The following is a 15,721-nucleotide window of genomic DNA, read 5'->3' as shown; positions in this document are numbered from 1 at the left end:
ACACACACACACACACACACACACACACACACTTCTTTATCCATTCATCAGTTGATGGACACTTGGGCTGTTTCCATAACATGACTATTGTAGATAATGCTGCTGTAAACATCGGGGTGCATGTATCCCTTTGAATTAGCGTTTTTGTATTCTTTGGCTATATACCTAGTAGTACAATTGCTGGGTCATAGGGTAGGTTCTATTTTTAATTTTCTGAGGAACCTCCATATTCTTCTCTACCGTGACCGCACCATTTACATTGGTGCAGTTTACATTCCCACCAGCAGTGCAGGAGGGTTCCCCTTTCTCTGCATCCACCCCCAACACCTGTTGTTTCTTGTACTGTTGGTTTTAGTCATTCTGACAGTTGTGAGGTGGCATCTCATCATGGTGTCGATTTGTATTTCTCTGTTGATGAGTGATATGGAGCGTCTTTGTGTGTGTCTGTTACCCATCTGTATGTCTTCTTCGGAAAAATGTCTGTACATGTCTTATGCCCATTTCTTAACTGGATTATTTATTTGGGAGTGTTGACTTTGATATGGTCTTTATATATTTCAGTTACTAATCCCTTATCAGATAATGTCATTTTCAAATATATTCTCCCATCCTGTAAATTGTCTCTTAGTTTTGTTGATTGTTTCCTTCACTGTGAAGATTTTTATTTTGATAAAGTCCCAATAGTTTATATATGCTTTTGTTTCCCTTGCTTCAGCAGACATTTCTAGAAAGAAGTTGTTACAACCAATGTTAAAGGGGTTACTTCTTGTGTTCTCTTATAGGATTTGTATTGTTTCAAGTATCACATTTAGGTCTTTGATCCATTTCAAATTTATTGTTGTTAATGGTGTAAGAAAGTGGTCCAGTTTCATTCTTTTGCATGTTGCTGTCCAGTTTTACCAATACCATTTGTTGAAGACACTGTCTTTTTTCCATTGGATATTCTTTCCTACTTTGCTTAAGATTAATTGACCATATAGTTGTGGGTTCATTTCTGAGTTTTCTATTCTGTTTTATTGTCTACTTTTGTGCCAGTACCATACTGTTTTGATCACTACAGAATGTAGTATAGCTTTAAGTCTGGAATTGTGATGCCTCTAGCTTTGCTTCTTTTTACAAGTTTGCTATCGCTATCTAGGGCCTTTTGTGGATCCATACAAATTTTTAGACTGTTTGTTTTAGCTTTGTGAAAAATGCTGTTGGTATTTTGATGGAAATTGCATTAAATGTGTAGATTGCTTTGTGTAATATAGACACTTTACCAATATTTGTTCTTCCAATCCATGAGCATGAAATATCTTTCCATTTTTTTGTGTCATCTTCAATTTCTTTCATCAGCATTTTATAGTTTTCAGAGTACATGTCTTTTCCCTCTTTGGCTATGTTTATTACTTGGTATCTTATTGTTTTAATAAGAATGGGATTGAGTCCTTAATTTCTCTTTCTGCTGCTTCATTATTGGTGTATAGAACTGCAAGAGATTTCTGTATGCTAATTTTGTATCCTGTGACTTTACTAAATTTGTTTACCAGCTCTAGCAGTTTTTTGGTGCAGTCTTTTGTGTTTTCTATATAGAGTATCATGTCATCTGCAAATAGTGAAAGTTTTACTTCTTCCTTGCCAATCAGGATACATTTTATTTCTTTTTGTTGTCTGATCTCTGTGGCTAGGACTTCCAGTACTCTGTTTAATAATAGTGGTGACAGAGGACATCCCTGTCACGTTCCTGACTATAGAGGAAAAGCTCTCAGTTTTTCCCCATTGAGGGTGATATTAGTTGTGGGTTTTTCATAAATGGCCTTTATTATGTTGAGGTATGTTCCCTCTAAACCTATTTTTTTATACTATAATAAAATTTTTACTTAAAAAATAGGCAATAAGGTGGAATTTCCCCCATAGTCTGTTGTTTGCCAACCCAGTTTTAAGCAGTTGGAAATTAATACATATCATTGAATTTATTTTTTACAATAATAACATAAAATAGGTAGTATTCATTCTATAGACAATCAAATGGATGTCCTGAGAATTTAAATATCCCAAGGTCATACAGAACCAGAACACAAACCCAGTTTATAGAATGTTAGAGTCTGACCTCTTATCACTACTGATAATGACTAGTATACATCCGTGCTTAATACAACAGCAGTGTGTTAAACTGTTGTGTCTATCACTTCATTTAACTTATAAGATCCCTATGACATAGGCACAATTAGCATTCTCTGTTGGCAGATGATGTGAACTCAACACCTGGGAAATCTGAGAACATTTCAAAGGTCAACAAAAAAAATGAATCAGTCTTTGTTCAAATTAACTTATTCTATTCAGTGACTAAAATAATGGAATCATTCGTTCAATGTGGCTTCAGTGACCTCAAGAATATATAAAAGATCATGCTTATTTAAGGAGCTCCTGAATTCTGGTGGAAGCTTCAAGATTTGAAATGCTTATTTCTCTCTCTTTTTCTTTCTGTATATTTTATTTTTTGTCTGTTTTTCAAGTTTTCATTTAAATTCTAGTTAACATAGATGGAAAAATTGGTTTCAGGTGTAGAATTTAGTCATTCATCACTTACACATAACACGCAGTACTGATCACAAGTGCCCTTTACCCATCACCCACCTAGCCCATCCCCCACACACCTCCCTCCATCAATCCTGAGTTTGTTCTCTATAGTTAAGAGTCTCTTATGGTTTCCTTCCCTCTCTCCTCTCTCTGTTTTTTTTTCCTTTCCCATATGTTCATCTGTTTTGTTTATTAAATTCCACATATAGTGACATCAAGATTAAAGGCTTCTGCACAGTAAAGGAAACAATCAACAAAACTAAGAGACAATTTACGGGATGGGAGAATATATTTGAAAATGACATTATCTGATAAGGGATTAGTAACTGAAATATATAAAGACCATATCAAAGTCAACACTCCCAAATAAATAATCCAGTTAAGAAATGGGCATAAGACATGTACAGACATTTTTCCGAAGAAGACATACAGATGGGTAACAGACACACACAAAGACGCTCCATATCACTCATCAACAGAGAAATACAAATCGACACCATGATGAGATGCCACCTCACAACTGTCAGAATGACTAAAACCAACAGTACAAGAAACAACAGGTGTTGGGGGTGGATGCAGAGAAAGGGGAACCCTCCTGCACTGCTGGTGGGAATGTAAACTGCACCAATGTAAATGGTGCGGTCACGGTAGAGAAGAATATGGAGGTTCCTCAGAAAATTAAAAATAGAACCTACCCTATGACCCAGCAATTGTACTACTAGGTATATAGCCAAAGAATACAAAAACGCTAATTCAAAGGGATACATGCACCCCGATGTTTACAGCAGCATTATCTACAATAGTCATGTTATGGAAACAGCCCAAGTGTCCATCAACTGATGAATGGATAAAGAAGTGTGTGTGTGTGTGTGTGTGTGTGTGTGTACACACACTGGAATATTATTCAGCCAGAAAAGGGAACAAAATCTTGCTTTTTGCAAGGGCATGGATGGAGCTAGAGAGTGTTATGCTGAGTGAAATAAGTCAGTACAAGAAAGATAAATTCCTTTAAAACTACTTTGCGAAGAATTTTATCATGAATAGATGAAGTACTTTGTCGAATGCATCTATTGAAGTGATCATATGGTTCTTATCTTTTCTTTTATTAACGTGATGTATCGTGTTGATTGATTTGTCAATACTGAACCACCCTGCAACCCAGTAATAAATTTCTCTTGATCGTGGTAAATGATTTTTTCCCTTAAATAGTTTATTGTCAAGTTGGTTTACATATAACACCCAGTGCTCATCCCAACAAGTGCCCTCCTCCATGCGCATCACCCCCCTTCCTCTCTCCCCCACCTCCATCAGTCCTCAGTTTGTTCTCAGTATTCAGGAGTCTCTCATGGTTTGCCTCCCTCCCTCTCACTAACTGTTTTTCCCCTTCTTCTCTTGCATAATCCTCCGTTAACTTCCTTCTAATCCCCCTATACATGCAAACATATGGAAGTGCTGCTATGAACATTGGGGTACATGTGCTCCTATGCATCAGCATTTCTGTATCCCTTGGGTAAATTCCTAGCAGTGCTACTTCTGGGTCACAGGGGAGTTCTATTGTTAATTTTTTGAGGAACCTCCACACTGTTTTTCAGAGAGGTTGCACCAGCTTACATTCCCACCAGCAGTGTAGGAGGGTGCCTGTTTCCCCACATCCTCGCCAGCATCTGGAGTATCCTGATTTGTCCATTTTAGCCACTCTGACCGGCATAATATCTCAGTGTGGTTTTGATTTGTATTTCCCTGATGATGAAGGATGCTGAGCATCGTTTCATGTGTCTGTTGGCCATCTGGATGTCCTCTTTGGAGAAGTGTCTGTTCATGTCTTCTACCCATTTCTTCACTGGATTATTTGTTTTTCGGGTGTGGAGTTTGATGAGTTCCTTATAGATATTGGATACTAGCCCTTTATCTGATATGTCATTTGCAACTATCTTTTCCCGTTCCATCAGTTGCCTATTAGTTTTATTGTTTGTTTCCTTTGCCGTGCAGAAGGTTTTTATCTTGATGAGGTCCCAGTAGTTCATTTTTGCTCTTGATTCCCTTGCCTTTGGGGATGTGTCAAGTAAGAAATTGTTGCGGTTGATGTGAAAGAGGTTGTTTCCTGCTTTGTCCTTTAGGGTTTTGATGGTTTCCTGTCTCACATTCAGGTCCTTTATCCATTTTTTGTTTATATTTGTGTATGATATGAGAAAATGATCTAGTTTCATTCTTCTGCATGTTGCTGTCCAGTTCTCCCAGCACCATCTATTAAAGAGGCTGTCTTTTTTTCCATTGGATGCTCTTCCCCGCTTTGTCAAAGATTAGTTGGCTATTCATTTGTGGGTCCAGTTCTCAGTTCTCCATTCTATTCCATTGGTCTATGTGTCTGTTTTTGTGCCAATACCATACTGTCTTGATGATGACAGCTTTGTAGAGGCTAATGTCTGGGATGGTGATGCTCCCGTTTTGGTTTTCTTCTTCAATATTACTTTGGCTATTCAGGATCTTTTGTGGTTCCATACAAATTTTAGGATAGTTTGTTCTAGTTTTGAGAAGAGTGTGCAGATGACATGATACTCTACATAAAAAACCCGACAGAGTCCACCAGAAGCCTACTAGAACTGATCCATTAATTCAGCAATGTTGCAGGATACAAAATCAACGTAGAGAAATCGGTTGCATCTTTATACACCAATAATGAAGCAACAGTAAGAGAAATCAAGAAACTAATCTCATTCACAATTGCACAAAAAAAAAACCATAAAATACTTAGGAATAAGCCTAACCAAAGATACAGGAGATCTGTATGATGAAAACTATAGAAAGCTTATGAAGGAAATTGAAGAAGACACAAAGAAATGGAAAAACATTCCATGCTCATGGGTCAGAAGAATAAATATTGTTAAAATGTCATTACTACCCAAAGCAATCTACACATTAAGTGAATGATTTTTTAAATAAAATCAGTAGCTTTGTAACTAGAACAATTTTAGGTGGTCTTTTTCCTCAGCATTATTTTAATAGGCAATTCTTTGAATCCTATGCGGGAAATATTTTAAATATGTCTGTGCTATCTTTATATAAGAAAGTTTCTTTATTATTAATACAATTGGAGCAGCATGCATATTTAGAGAATCACAATATAAAGTAGCTCCTTGCTAGAGTGAACAAAGTGGATTATGCCTGTACTTATCCAGAGTAATGCCTCAGAGCCTTAGTAGGGTATTTTTCAGCCTAGGTAATAGTTTAATTCTCCTCACTCGGCAGAGCCCTAGATGCTGGCCCTTGTGTAGACAACCCTTAGAGCCGATCTGTAGTCATGCATAGTCTAGGTTTTCCTAGCAGTCTCATTTAGATGAGAAGCAACCGCTGTGCCAGGGAAATGTGTGTGTTGTTTCCAGAGTTATTCCAGCTCTGTTTCATTAAAGGAGAACATCTTTAACAACTTTGTGGCAAGCACTCCAGTACTGCCTTGTGGTCACAGAGATCAGTGCCCTGGACCATAGAGATGACAAACAATCATGTGTTCTCCACTGCACAGAAATACACTCTTGCAACATCAGAGGAGTAACTAGAACTCAGAGGCTATGGCATCAAAAAGAAGAAAGAAACTTGTATGTAGGCCAGCATTTCCCAGGCATTTGGATTTTTCTGACAGAAAATTTTGAAATATTTTTTAAAAGACTGAGTAGATCCAACATAGAGCTTCAGACTTTTTACTGCAAAGTGAGACCATTAAAAACACTTACACATATCCTATTTTTAACTGTCACCATCATAAAAGAAAGGACAGTTTATTGAAGAGAGAGAATGAGAGAGAGAGAGAGAGAGAGAGAGAGAAGCACCTGGGTGGCTCAGTCAGTTAAAGGTCTGAATTTGGCTCAGGTCATGATCTCATGGTTCATGAGTTCCAGCCCCGCGTCAGGCTCTGTGCTGACAGCTTAGAGTGTGTAGCCTGCTTCAGATTCTGTGTGCTTCTCTCTCTCTCTGCACCTCCCCCACTCCCTCTCTCTTTCAAGAATAAACATTAGAACAATTTTTTAAAAAGGGAAATACATAATTACAGCAGTTTTTTGAGTTGAAGTTTCCTTATTATTCTTTTTCACAGGGTTTAGCCCCTATGGTTGGTGGCTCGGCCTTGGCCTTGGCAACCACCCCTGGAAGCTTCCTGCCTTGTCCCTTGAGAAACAATCTTGCAGGCCCTGTATTGAAGTTCTGGCAGCAACTTCTTTTCAGTCCTGGGAAGGTACATTGGAGATATATAGATTTTTACTGCTTCTTTACATAACCAAATAAAAGTCTGTGTCTTTACTTGAAGTGAATATTTAAAGCCTATTCAACCAATGTCAGAGTTACCACATTGTTCTGTGGATTTCTTGCACACCAAGGAAAACCCTAGGAAATTGAAGTATGTAAGAAGACCAGTGGAAAACTGAGTTTTGCTTTAACTGCCAGCTAAATCTTTTCTCTTATGAGAATTCATTATCATTCAATCCGGTCAATGATTTCTCTTGAGTATACAGTTTCAAGTATAATAAACAAAAGTGTTCATCTGTGATGTGATCAGCAGAGCTTCTAATGGGACATAGATAAGAAGCAAAGTAAATACAAATCAACAAACATGACTTTAGGAAAAAAACAGCACTGTCCCTCTAGGGAACTTTAGGAAAACAAAACAACCAGAAAACAATCAACCTGCTCAAACAAAGACTGGATGTAAGAGACATGATTATTAGTTAAACCATCTTAATGAAATGTACAGACCTGTGTGCTCTTAGATAGATAATTCATGTGCAATTTTATTATCTCTCAAGGTTTAATTAAATATTTGCCTTTTGGCTAATCAACAGCAATTAATAAGAGATGCTTATATTCACACAACTTATAAGAAATGTGGACATGGCCTCCATTGGAATTTTAGTGGTCTTCTTAATGAAAGCAAGGGTAGGCAATAACATGACAGCATATGTGCCGGGCGAGTACTGAAAATCTGTGTATTAGCATTTTCCAGAGAAATAGAACCTGTAGGGGTGTGTGTGTGTGTGTGTGTGTGTGTGTGTGTGTGTGTGTGTGTGTGTTTGTGTGTGTGTGTGCAGAGAGAGAGAAAGAGATGGACAGAACAGAGATATATTTATTTTAAGGAGATTTCTTTCCTCCTACAATTGTGGGGGATTCAATGGGGCAGGTCAGCAGGCTGGAGACCTGGGGAAGAGTCGATGGTGCCCCTCAAGTCCCAAGGCAGACCGGAGGCAGAATTCCTTCTTCCTCCAGGGATTTCAGTCTTCTCACTTATGTTTTTTACTCAAAATTTATCAATTTAAACATTAATCTCATCTGAAAAAAAAAATACCTTCGCTGCAATACCTAGACGGGTGTTTGACCAAATATGGGGGCACTGTGGCCTAATGAAGTTGACATAAAATTAATTATCACAACCCTGGAAAGAAAAAAAAAAAAGACATGAAAATATTTATTTTAAAATAGAAGGCTGGAAATGAAATGATAAATATAATCAATACTTGATATAGTGTCTTTTAAGTACCACACTTCTCAGCATTGAACTAGAAGTATGAATTTGGATTGAAAGGACAAAGGTAATAATGGATAACTGATCTGGTAGCATCTCTGTTCTACCATTCTACCAAGAATGTCATGTTATGTTTTATGTTTGGATCTGCATTCATGGCATCTAAAATATGCATTAGCAGTACGCTTAGGTGTCACCCAGAAAAGCACGAAATGGCAAGGAAAAGGTGGGACACTTATGAAAAACAGAAAGAACCAAGAATGTCATTTGTTTCGTACCTTGTTGTAAAATAAATGCTGACTCTTTGATCCTCACCATGGTGCCACCATTTCATGGAAGCAAGATCCTATTTTTTACAGTGTTAGTCTTAAAAACAAACAGATATAATTTCTTCTGAGACTGGGCAATAAAGCTTTGAGTAAAATGCAATGGTTGCATGATCCCACCTCTGAAAAGAGAAATGATAATGGCAGCTCTTTCATTAAGTTGTTAGAGATATCTTACAACATATGACATGAAAAGGTGCTCAGGGCGATGCCCTGGTTCACAGTGAGCATCCATTCCATGTTTATTACTATCGATATGATGAAGGACTTTTTAAAAACCTTGCTGTTGATTTTACTCAGCCCTTTTACTCTTAATGTCTGAACTAAGTTACTAATCTTGTGCCTTCCATACACTGTACACTTGTTAAGTGATCAAACCTAGTTTTTCCTTTAGATAAAAAAATGAAGAAAAGTAATTTCCCAGGTTCAGGCACCACAAAAAGAGAAAGAAATAGTAAAACAAAACAAAACAAAACAAAACAAAAACAAACTTTTAAAAAAGTCATCCTTCCTTCAGGGATTGCAGCCCTATTTATGGCCCACAGAAGGCAAGTGGAAATGGGCTGAATTTCAGCCCCTATTTTGCACCTCCTCCCCTTGGGAGCCTTGGTGACAGGTCTGAAACAGACAGTGGTGTCTTTGACTTCGTGTTCCTGAGAGGGTCTGAATAAGGTATTTAACATTACCATGTCTTCCAGGCAAATAAAATCCATTATCTTCCTTTTTGCTAAGGGAGTTGATATCAAGTTATACAACACCATCCTAATAAAGTGATAAATAGAGGTTTTCAACAAAGAGAACTTAAATTCATGTAGCAACACCCAGAAATGGATTCTTTGAGGGGAATAATTGACTTCCTACTCTTATATTCTGCCCATCCATCCTAGAATCTGCTCCCAAAACAGTCAGGAATGGCATACTCAAAGATACAGGAGCTGAGCCACCAAAAGATTCACCTTTATAGGGAGATAGGGTGATTCTTTAGATATTCTGTCTTTAGGCCAGACCTTTTTGGAGGTGGCTGCCCCTCCCTTAGCTCCCTCTGTCCATGGCTCTCAAAATTAGAAAATTTCTCCTACTCACTACTAGCAAGGGAGAAAATGATAACTCTGGGTAGAGGATGGGTCAAAGGAACAGACCTGGAAGGCTGGGAAGAAATGGTTTTAGAGACCAAGGGACTGGGATCATCTGGGATTAGGAAGTGGAGCTGAGATCAAATAGAATCGAGGAGGATGGGCTCAACAGTGGCCACAGAGGCTTTCTAACACACCAGAAATTAGGCTGTAAGCCCAGGAAAGGCAGTAGAGGTGAGCTTAGCCACTTCAGGAAAACATTCTCCAGGACTTTGACCCTTTGACATTTGTATAGTTTGGTGTGGATTGAATGACACTTCTTCAGAAAGAAACTGCCTGATTACTCCCCAGGAGTGTATATGAGTTTGTGTGTGCATGTGCTCAGAAGTGCAAAGGAATACTCTCTTCCTCTATTCCGTCTAAAGATTACCTGTTTCCTGTGCTTGTCCAGTACAGAAATGATTACCTGTTTCCTGTATTGTGCAGTGCAGAAGATGGGAAGGCAAACAAATCATGCTCAGGAACATCTCACCAGTAGGCCATTTATATTTTCTGTTATAACTATACCTTGAGTGATAAGAGGAATCGTGCCTCACTTTCATATAATAAGCTTCAATGTATTATGAGAGAAGCTGCCAAGTCATTATATTCCAGAGAAATTGTTCTGCCAGGTCCAGAATCACTTGGGTTCTTTGAGATTTTAGAACATTTTGGATTAGTGAGGGCTTTTTATCTGTACCAAATAAATATGTTAGTATTAATCATCAGCTATATTGGGGCTGATTACTCACTTTGTGGATTTTCTATATCCTTTTTTCTCCTTTCTCATTTTTGGCCCTTTCATTGCTCATTTGCAACTCCATAAGACATCAAAGAGGAAATAAAAGGAGGTGAAACTTATATCATTTCGGTTCTATATTTCTCCATGATTTATTCTGATTTTGCTAGAGGAAAGTTGGACGTGTTGGTTGAAAAGGTACTTCAGGGCTTGCTTGTAAATTTCAAAAATCCATTTTGTTTTTGAAGGACAGACGACAGTCTGCCTTTATTTAGTGTGTTGGATAAAGGCCTGACTTTTTTAGAGTTGGTTGACCTGTGTTATTCTGCCTTCACCTTTTGGCTGGATGATCATGTCATGTCTTTGGACTGCAGTCCTTCAATTGTAATTTGGACTGGATGATTTCCCATTCACCTAGAAAACTTCTAGTGAGCCACCGGCAGTTATGGAAATTCATTAGCAACTAAGAGTTCTTACCTATCTAACCTCCTTGTGACCATTATTTATCATTTCATGAGAAAGTTGATTGGAAGTTCAGTGAAGTTTAGGGGTCATAAAACAGAGTCAGAAGCCTGGCCTTGCTCTCATTAATCCTTTGCTTCTTCATGTGATCTAACCTCCCTATAGACCACTAGCTAGTTACCACTGCCATCCTTCACTCTCCTTGTTTTCAGGGACTAATCGGAAGTGGCCTCCTCTTCCAAGTTCACTGCTGAGTGTCTGAACTTTACTGTAAATAACTCCCCTATCCCACAGTTCAGACCCCTGTCTCTCCAATCCACCTCCTTAGCATCTGTAGACTTCAGAGTATGCAAGTGACAACTCTTATTCTAATAGAACTCAAACACACTATTTTTACCTCTTTTAACACTTTTTGTTTTCTTCCAGATAGTCCAGTTGCTATGTGAAGTCTTTAGCCAGAGAATGCAATTTTGATATGTTTTCTTATTTTCTTGATAATAGCAAGGCAGCTGTCTCTGAATTTTTTGGTACTCACTTTGACTTTATCTTAATCTCATTCAAGGTATGATGTATATACTTCTTCATATGGAACTAGTATTCATAACCAACTCTGTGAATGAATTGATAAGATAAAGAAACTTTCAGAGTAAAGTACTTAATGTTTACATTTACATACATTTACACTTAGATTTACATACTCTTAAATGCCAATTTTCACTTGCTATATAGTACAAACTAGAATGCTTTTGTTGAAATGTAGAGCATATGCAATATAGCTTAATTTCTCCCATAGAAAAGTATGTATGATGAATCAGGGCACAGTCAGTGAAGCATTAGACTCTTGATTTTCCCTCAGGTCATGATCTCACAGTCCTGAGATCAAGCCCCATGTGCTAAGGCTCTATGCTAAGCACAGAGCCTGCTTAAGATTTTGAGTCTCCTCTCTCTGCCCCTTCCCCACTGTCTCTCTCTCTGTCGTGCTCTCTCTCTCTCTGTGTCTCTCTCTCAAAAAAAGAAAAGACAAGTATGTATGATGGATAATTAGTTTTATTTTCCTCCAATTTTTCACCACTTTAAAAATTTTAGTTGTGTCCTTCTCAATTTCTTTCACTTCTATTTTTTTTATTATTATTATTTTATGGTTATGATTATGCCTGTGCTATTGCTGATGATAACTAGCAATGGATTCCTTCTGGCTCTCCAAAGGTAAACTTTTCTTGTTATGGATCAAATTAGATCCATTTCCCTTGCCACTTTTTCTCTTCTGTATCTCTCTCTCCCTCTCTCTCTCTCTCTTTCTTTCTCTCACTATAAATCCTTGTTTTCATTCTCTCTCTGAAAACTATATTGAAGTTTCTAAAGCTTTCAGACTCATACTACATACCTGTGTCTTGAGAAATAGTTAGATGCAATGAAGGAAGTTTGATATCTTTGTAATGATAATTTAATGGCTGTACTACTTGATGTTAGAAAATTCCTCAAAGTAAAATAGTCCGAATGAGATTACAATGTGTGCAGTCATTAAGAATATCTGATAGGCATGGTATGAATCATATATTAAAATGTGTTCTGACTTAAAGCATTAGCTTAAACAATTCCCTATAGAATAAATAGTGTCTTGACCTAGATTTTGATTATTATCTTTCATTCAATCTTGAAGAAGACCTTCAAACTCACTTGCCTGAGGCACTTGCAAGCTCTAAGTTTTTTTTTTTTTGTTTTGATTTTGGCTCATGAAAGAAAGATAAGTCACTCTTGAGAAGTGAGAAATCCTACAGTAAAAACCTAGTGGAGGATTATCTCTGTTTCTTTTAACCAAATCACACCTTTGTATAACCTTAGTTTATTATTATTATCAATTTATTTGACTCTTTAACCATAATCCATGGCTGTCATGGGTTAACATCACTACAACTGGTGTAAGAGAGGATATAGTTTAAATGTATCCCATTAGGTTATTTTATTTTGAAAGTAATCATTTCTAACTACTGAATTAAAATTACTATTTAAACAAAAATGACTAATGGCTGGAAGGCTAGAAGCAGAGACATAAAACCAGTTTACATAAAACCAGTAAAGAGTGAAGGTAGATTAGTAGAGTTGTACACTGGGGCTGAATCAATGGGTCACATAGAAACAGGGATAGTGGTGAGAGGGAAAGGTGAGCTCTCGGCCCAGGTAGGAGCTGCCCACAAAGAAGGCTACAGTAGGACTTTCGCCGACCTTGGTTTTACTTTATCACATTTCTCCCATTCTCCAAATTCCAAGCAAATACTGAGTGTACGTTAAATATGGATTTTATGAATGTTGTGGAACATAGTGATAATAGCCTACTGGTGTAAATGTTGACGAAGCAAAATTCTCTATTCAGTGTCAGAAGAAAGTTTATGTATTTATTCAATTCCTTTCTTATTTCATAGCCTGCTAATGCTTCCTCCTTTGATGGTTTTCATCCCATTCTTGATTTTAACTGCAATCAGCATTTCATTTGCTTCCAAATATATATCAGTAATACTGAGTTCCAGACCTGTTTATTCAATAGCGCCCTTGACCTCTTCCTCTAGAATATCTCATGGACCTCTTTTTAAAAATATTTATTTTTGGGAGAGTGCAAGTGAGGGAGATGCAGAGGAAGGGGGACAGAGGATCCAAAGTAGGCTCTCTGCTGACAGGCTGACAGCAGCAAGCCTGATGTGGGGCTCAAACTCATGAACCATGAGATCATGACCTGAGCCGAAGTTGGACGCTCAACCAGCTGAATCACTCAGGTGCCCCTCTCATAGACCTCTTATTTTAACATGTCAAAATAGCACTCTGGATTTTCCCTCTCTCTGTTCCATCTGAGAAAACCAACTTACCCTCTTTCAGATTTCTCCATTGCAGTAAAGGAATCACTTTCCTTCTGATTGCTGAATCCAAATGTCTAGGATTTGGTACCTGCATTGAAATTTTTCCTGACTTCTTTTTCACCACACTTCACTTCTACTATGCTAATCTGAGCCACCTGATTCTCTCACCTTGTCTAATGAATGTCACTGCCTACCAAAAAGTCTTCCTGTCCACTCTCGGTCTTCTATCTATATCTTTCACAAGTAGCCAGGAAATGTTTAAACACATCATAAACATCATGCCACTCTCTTGCTTAAATGTCTCCAATGATTTTGCAACATGCTTGTAATAAAATCTAATTTCCTTATCATGGCTAAAGGTTCTATGTAGTCATCCTTCTACGTCACCTCATATATACCTACTCTCCCCTTGGATCATTACCCAACAGCCAAATGAATTCTGACTGTTGGGCTATATATTAGTTTTCTGTGCTTTGTAACAAATCATTACAAACTTAACAACTTAGAATAACACATCTATTATCTCATAGTTTCTGTGGGTTGGGAGTCCTATTATGGCTTACCTGGGTCCTCTGCTTAGAGTCTCCATAGGCTGAAATCAAGTGGTTGTCCAGGGCTGACTTCTCATCTGACTGCTCAACTAAGGAGGCATTTGTTTTCTCACTAGTGTGTTTTTTTGAAAACATTTGGTTTCTTGGGGCTGTGGCTTTTTCAAAACCAACAACAGAGAGAGAGAGAGAGAGAGAGAGACCAGAGTGACTTCGATAGAGTCTTATATTACATAAAATAATCTGGAAGTGACCTCTTATATTTTTGCCACATTTTATTGGTTAAAAGCAAGTCACAGATATTACACACAAGAGGAACGGATTATCCAAAGGTGGTAACACAAGAAAGAGGCAGTCATAGGGAAGCACCTGAGTTGTCTGTCTTCCACACAGCAACATATCAACTCTGCTCCTGACTTTGGAGCTTTGCCTGTTCTTTTCCCTCTACCTATGATGTTCCTCACCCCACCCAGCTCTGTGCCTGACTCTTCACCTCAATCATTTACTCAGGTTTCAGCTCATGGAGGGCTTCTCTAAGAATCCACTCTAAGCAAACATCCTCAACACACATACACATATATGCACACACACACTCATGAATTATATTACCCTGTTTTTATCTTATTTAATAGCCCTAAAATCACCTTGTTTACTCATTTGCTATTTGTGTCCCACTCCCACTAGAATAGAATGTCCAAATGCCCATTAAAGTGGAGATTCAGCTAGCACTGTATTTTCAGCACTTGGAAGTCATATACAATAGCATAACTAATGTTGTTGGGTAAATTTAAAATAATATAGGAATAAAGTGGATAGTTCCTAATTTTATGTGGGATAAAGAACTGAAAGAATTATAAGATTCTCACTTGAAAATTTTTTTAAAATGTCAAAATCTTGTTCTAATATTAATCTACTAAGGTGAATAGCCAAGTGTAAAATGTATTATTCTGAATTCCAAGGTCTGATTTAAAATTTATAATTATTTATATCTTATTATTTTGGAAATATTATGAAGAAAAATTATATGACTTATAAAATGTTTTATTTCTACAGTGTAATTTTATTCCTAAATGTGCAATACTTTTTTGTATGAAGACTGCAGTATAAGATTACAGTAGTAAATTTCATCCTACTTTGGACTCCTGTGTTTTTCCAGGTTGGAAACATAGACAAATTGAATAGCTGTAATATTCCTTAGAGCAAGAAAAAGATCTTGAACCTGCCTCTTTGTAGAGTTTCAAGAGAAGGCAGTCTTCGGTGGAAGCACTAGCTCAGTGTCTAGTTTACAGCTTGACAGATTCAAAAAACAAATATTTACCAGTTTGCCAAAAAATAATCAGGATGTAGAAATTAATGTACAAAAACCAAAAATTTTAAAAGACTAGTTTATGCATCCACTTGCCAATTTATGCTCAACTCTGTATTTGACAAAGCAACAGATCCTCACTGTTAACTTAAGTCATAACTTCCCATTTCACTGTAAATGTTGATCAGAAAGTCTGTTGTGGAGCACAGAATAAGAAAGGAATCATATGTCCTTAAAAGATAGGTCTGTCAGGCTTTGACCATCTATAGGATTGCATTACTCTAGGGAAGTCTGTGGTTAGATCACTGAAT

General features: G+C 37.4%; 1 protein-coding gene across 2 annotated transcripts in view; it reads left to right on the top strand.

Annotated features, from left to right (window-relative positions):
• TTC29 (tetratricopeptide repeat domain 29) overlaps positions 1–15,721 on the top strand; it is a 402,902-nt gene that overhangs the window by 130,795 nt on the left and 256,386 nt on the right. The window lies entirely within an intron of this gene.

The sequence above is a fragment of the Crocuta crocuta genome, unplaced genomic scaffold, assembly GCF_008692635.1.
Source record: "Crocuta crocuta isolate KB4526 unplaced genomic scaffold, BGI_CrCroc_1.0 scaffold345, whole genome shotgun sequence".
In the NCBI taxonomy this organism is placed as follows: Eukaryota; Metazoa; Chordata; class Mammalia; order Carnivora; family Hyaenidae; genus Crocuta; species Crocuta crocuta.
This window is presented reverse-complemented; position numbering and strand designations above follow the sequence as displayed.